The following is a 6000-nucleotide window of genomic DNA, read 5'->3' as shown; positions in this document are numbered from 1 at the left end:
CTTTCCCTCCCCTTCCCTCCCCAGAGGAGGGGGAGAAGGAGTCCTCAGCCAATTGAAGGCCTTCTTTTTATCATCTGAAGCAGAAAATAGGAGAGACTGGCCAAAAGGAGCTGCTATGTAAGAAACAGGAAGCAGCACAGAGTCAGTTGCTCTCAGGCTGGATAGGAGCCCTATGGGGGCCAGATCTGGCCTGTGGACTGTATGTTTGACACCTCTGCCCTAAAGCCACCTCCGCAATGTAGTAAGCTCAGACTTATTCTTTGCTGGCGGTGTTGGGGGGGGGGTAAAAGATGATAAGAGGTGTTTCCTGCCAGTTGCTCCCCTTTGCAGGGGCATATAGAGGGCCTTACAGTGCAAGATAACCACATGATGAAGCAAGCAAGAGGCACTGTATTGAAAGGGCCAACAGGATGAAACAAATTTAATAATGATTTCATATATTCAAAACAAGCACTCTCATGTGTGGGCAAGACAGGACTCAGGCCCCTGGCATTAACAACCTCTGCTAATTTCTTCTTTAGCAATCAGCATAAATTTAAGATCAGTCACTGAGCATCATATTCAAGTGTCATCTCATGCTGCAGGGAAAACGAGACTTGTTCTTTCAGAGCAGAAAATAGGCTTAAAAGTATCGATCAGGGGCTTCATGGTAGCGCCATAAACATAATAATCAGTTTTTAGCATCCTAGAGCACTAGCAATCCTGCTCTGCAAGCAACAATTCAGATTAATAATATATGTACCATTTAACCCAATACCACATAAGAACACACTGTGCAACTAGATTTAAGCATGATCTGTAGTGGTAATACTTGTATGAATTCAATTTCAGAATTAATTAATTATCAATTTAGGAATGTTCACTATCAACAAGACCAACTATCTGACTAGTGACGATCAGTATTAGGTATAAATGTAGCAGACAAAACAGTATGTATGGAAATGAGATAATCTAAATTTTTTATTCCGGGGCAATTAGAACCCAAAAGTTTAACTTTATTTATTTTGCATTCCCTATACAAATGACATCACCTCAAGAGCTCAGGAGAAAATCAGTTTGGCTTCTTATTCACATGCAAATCATGATAAATGATAAACTATCAAAACACTTCCTGAAGTTCACTTGAACAAAGAAAAGAGGTACAGAAATAATTTAATATAATAAATGTTCTTTTCTGTGCAGCTTAAAGACCAAGTGGGTATTTTACATTAACATGTATTTAAGAGGCACTGATTTTTCTAAAAATGCCTAGTAGTTCCATTCTGCACCTATCAAAAAGGCAATGCAAGAAAGTCATGCGGCAGCTTAAAAGCTACCAAATTCGCTGTGGTAGGAGTTTTCATGAGATGTGGCTCATAAGTGCTTATACCACATGATAAACATGGTAACATTTAAAAGTATCACAATTCTTTTTTTTTTTTTTTGCTGTGGCTGCAACAGACTGACAGGGTTGCCATTCTGGAATATAATACTACGTTCCACAAAATCCTCCGATTAATTATTTCCCCAAACTGCACAGAACAACTACTTATTTTGAAAACCTGCATAACTAGACCTACTGTTTTGTACTCTGAAGATTCAGTTTCCCCTAGCTAAAAAGCAGACAGGCCATACTATATAGCAAGATGTTCATGGGTGTCAATACTCCTGAAGACTGCATTAGTCAGCTCAGTGCATTGAAGAACTTTGCTTTGAGGCTACAAAGATAAGTGTCTTCCTTGGATAAGCAAAGCAACTGTGCATGCTGCAGCTAGAACACTAACACATAATATTTATAGGGGCATGAAAAATCAGATAAGCCCTCTCCATTTAGCGCAGCATCTAATGTTAGCAGCCAGCCTATTGAGCGTCATTTCAGATCTTAGTCATGAAGCATCTGGCAAGAAGCTTGAGCATCTACTTCTCCTTCCCTACTTAAAAATAGAATGAATCAGAAGCAATCAACCAACCAACCATAAAAGGATATATGGGGGAAAACCAAAACAGAGCATTTTGAAAGAGATGGAAATAACCAGAATATAAGAATATACCAGATACATTCTACAATCCAACCAATTACCTCCGTTTTTAGAACACAACACTATTTTACTGTCCCATGGGAAAATTTCCAAGCATTTTAAGGCACATTCTCATTTCAATCTGTGCAGTGTTGCAGTCCAGCACTGGCTTACCTGAATCTGAGGGTATCCTAAAATGCTCTTCCATCCTCTGAAATGCATTCAGCAGCAGAGGCACCTCACCAAAAGTCATACTGTTGTTGACTGAGTCCATTAAAGTGTGTAGGGCTTACAATCTAAGCACCTTTGCTTGGGAGTAAATCCCACTGAACTCCGTGAGACTTGCTACCAAGTAGACAGGCACAGAATTGGCCTATAAGAACAACTGCCTATATGTCATGAAGCTGTGATCATAAGATCACAGCCAGTATCGGGTATATTCCAGCAACAGACATTATCTACAATTTGAGCACAAGGTTCTGAACTCAGTTGTTGCCCAAACAGATGGTCTCCTAATTAGTTGGGGGGAAATTCGCTTTATTGGAGACAAAGCGAGAGGTAGGTAACTTGGAATCTCCACCAATGCATACCATGATTTTCCCATAGAGAAATCTCAGATTAACCAGGCAGATGTTCAACTGGAAAGGCTTTTTATTAAAAGAGAAATAAACACACTTAAACACATATAAGAGCTAACTAAGAGGAAATTAGAGAGGAAAGAGGGAAAGCTTTTTTGGGGAAGGGTAATATTTACCAATGTTGCAGAGGTCCTGGAGGTAAAACAGCCAGAAGAGGAGAGAGCCCACAGAATGGGGGTGTGGCCAAGAACACACACACACACACACACACACACACACACACACACACAAACAGACTGCTGGCTGGGTGCACTTTATATAGGAAAATTGTTTCCTGGGTCTCTACTAACACGATCACCCTAAAAACAACACCTTGATGGGTTTGTCCATAGAATCAAAGAATTGTGAGAAACTTGTTTAGATTTCCTGAGGTGGAGAGAAGCTATAAATGACTGTATCTGGGGTGCTAAGAGCTACTTGATGACCCTGCAGTTGCTGCATGGGAAATTACCAGGTTGTTGTAAATTGTGTTAAGATGGCTGTAAATCAAAGTAAAAGGGGCCAGGATGAAATTTAGTTCAGAGTTGTCCTGGGAACCCCTTTGTTCCTTAATTAGGCATCTCCTTAAGAGTGGAGAGAGAGTATTAGCCAACCGACCATTTGACTTCACCTTCCAAAAACAAAAAATATTTTCCCAGGCCTGTCTCTGGTTTGACTCTTGCTGGCAACCATTTTGTGTGACATTTCAGGCCAAGCAGTGTATGGTTTTTGGAGGTGATATTAATATGAAGGGTGTTCTCCTTTCTCTCTGATGTTCCCTTCTGCGGAAGGAGGGGTCTGACTACTAACACAGTGGGATGTTAGTTCCAGGTGGTCAGCTGTGTTGGTCTGAAGCAGTAGAACAAATTTAGCGTCCAGTGGCACGTTTAAGACCAACAATGGTTTATTCAAGGTACGAACTTTCATGTGCATGCACACATTTTCAAATATTTCAGTCTTTGAAAAAGTATGCATGGCACTTTGGTGTAGTGGTTAAGTGCGCGGACTCTAATCTGGGAGAACCGGGTTTGATTCCCCACTCCTCCACTTGCACCTGCTGGATGACCTTGGCCAAGCCATAGTTCTGGCACAGCTGTTCTTGAAAAAGAGCAGTTTCTGTCAGAGCTCTCTCAGCCCCACCTACCTCACGGGGTGTCTGTTGTGAGGAGGGGAAGGGAAAGGAGTTTGTAAGCCGCTCTGAGACTCATTTGGGTAGTGAAGGGCAGGGTATAAATCCAATCTCCTCTTCTTCACATGAAAACTCATACTTAGAATAAACCCTTGTTCATTTTAAAGGTGCCACCATTCCTTCCTTAGATGTGACTGTGCAAATACCATGCAGCAACCTGAGCATACAGGCAGATCATCTAACTGCTCTCTTCCCCCAGCTTTCCAAAACTGTGATATAATTTGGGTTGAGGTTTTGTCTTCTATAAGAAAGAAGCCTTTTAAAACAGAAGAAATAAATATGGTAAGCCAGGAGGCGTCTTAACACTGAGCTAACATTTCTAGGGATGTTACAGCAGCCTGTTTGCACTTCAAGAACAAATTCAATGTCATTCTCTCATTCAACTGTGTGCATAAGAGCCCCAAATTGTGAGTATAAGATAGCAATCAGAACTAGTGTCTTGGTAAGTACTAAAATTCTAAAATAAAATGGCAACTGTTATATATACACATACACACTCAAACCAGTCTCCAGGCAGAAGATTTTTTTAAAACTCTGAGCAGCATTGACAACAGGGCTATGATTTGATTGTGAGTAAAATTTCTTCAGTCTGACACATATTGCTGTGAAGTCAGTGTTAGTAGGTTGGCCTTAAGAATACATCTGCTAGGAGCCAAGGTCTATGTTTCTTAACAAATGTATTTCTCTGAGTGGGAGTTAATTGTTAGAAGATGGTCTGCCAGTGGCTCTATCCCATCAGAGCTGGAGAAGCTGGTTTCTCCAAGGAGCAGAGAGATGGCAGGTTAAGAGCAGCATATATAGAGAGAGCAGTCTGAATTTGGAACAGAAAGAGAGGAGAAAGAAGCAGCAGAGTTGCCTGAAATACCTCTGGAGTGCAGGATCTCTCTCTGGGGATCTGATGCAGGGTAGTGGACGTGTTTCCTGTGTTTGCCTCCATCTCTGCACTACTTATATATTTATAAATAAAGCAAGTACAACAACAGCATAAGTCTCCAGTGCTTTCTCATTCAAAGGAAACTGGCCTGGATAACTCTGATCTACAACTTTTCACAGTATAACAATATTTACTTTTGTTTATATTTAAGACCAACCTTTGTTGGTCTTAAAAGTGCCACTGGATTGTAAATATTTACTTTGAAGCACATTTCATTTTGTTGAATGGGACATGCTCCGAATGGCTCTGTAGCAAAAGCCCCGCTTCACCTTAGATGACACATATCTGACACAGCAAGCATCATCTCACATGTAAAAGAGAGGAGGAAATACCTTTTCTCTGACAGATCCAGATGGTCAGCTGTCTTGGTCTGAAGCAGTAGAACAAATTTAGAGTCCAGTGGCACCTTTAAGACCAACAAAGGTTTATTCAAGGAAGTTTTTGAAAAAGTGTGCCTTGCACACGAAAGCTCATACCTTGAATAAACCTTCGTTGGTCTTAAAGGTGCCACTGGACTCTCAATCTTTTCTTTGACAGGGTTTGCGATCTATAGTTTCTATTAAAAATACTTTTTAAAAAAACAACCTGTGGCCCAATTAATTGGGGTACCAAATTTAACAGATAAGAAGGTTTTTAACCTATTAACCTCCTTTAACACTGCAGCCCTAACATAGGCTGCGGTCAAACGGAGCATTAGCCACGCTACAGAACGGAAGATAGGCGGATTTTCTGGCCGTGATCATACCACAAAATCTGGGAAGCATAGAGCTCCCGTGGCGAACCCAAGGCTTCCCGCTGAAGATGCGCCATAAAAAACTAGTACCTCCGAGGTACTAGTTTCCGGAAACCGCGGGGCAAGGGCGGGCATCTGATCACGTTTCCGGTGGTAGCTCGTGGCATCTGGCGCCCGCCCATGTCCCGTCGCGAAAAGGTTTTTTTTTTTCAAGTCTCCATGGGATGCGCACAGACACCCAACAGCGCATGCGCACACTTCGGTTAAAAAAAAAAACCCACAACCCGCGTCACTTCTTTGCCGCACCGCAGGAGTGACGTATGATCAGCACCTCCCCCCGAACCACGGGACGTCAGCGGGATGTGTGATTCGGCGGCCGCGCAGTAGTTCGCTCCGGGGCAAACAGCCATGCCTCCCCCGCGATATCCGGCCCGTGTAACCGGGCCCATAGATCAGTATGTCATGTTATGGGAAAGGATGCACACCTTAAAAGGAGGGAGGAACCAAGAGATTCCTATAGTTTCTTAACA

At 42.1% G+C, this 6000-nt stretch overlaps 1 protein-coding gene across 1 annotated transcript in view; it reads right to left on the bottom strand.

Annotated features, from left to right (window-relative positions):
• ANKLE2 (ankyrin repeat and LEM domain containing 2) overlaps positions 1 to 6000 on the bottom strand; it is a 28800-nt gene that overhangs the window by 21660 nt on the left and 1140 nt on the right. The window lies entirely within an intron of this gene.

The sequence above is a fragment of the Gekko japonicus genome, unplaced genomic scaffold (assembly GCF_001447785.1).
Source record: "Gekko japonicus isolate JY-2015 unplaced genomic scaffold, Gekko_japonicus_V1.1 scaffold137, whole genome shotgun sequence".
In the NCBI taxonomy this organism is placed as follows: Eukaryota; Metazoa; Chordata; class Lepidosauria; order Squamata; family Gekkonidae; genus Gekko; species Gekko japonicus.
This window is presented reverse-complemented; position numbering and strand designations above follow the sequence as displayed.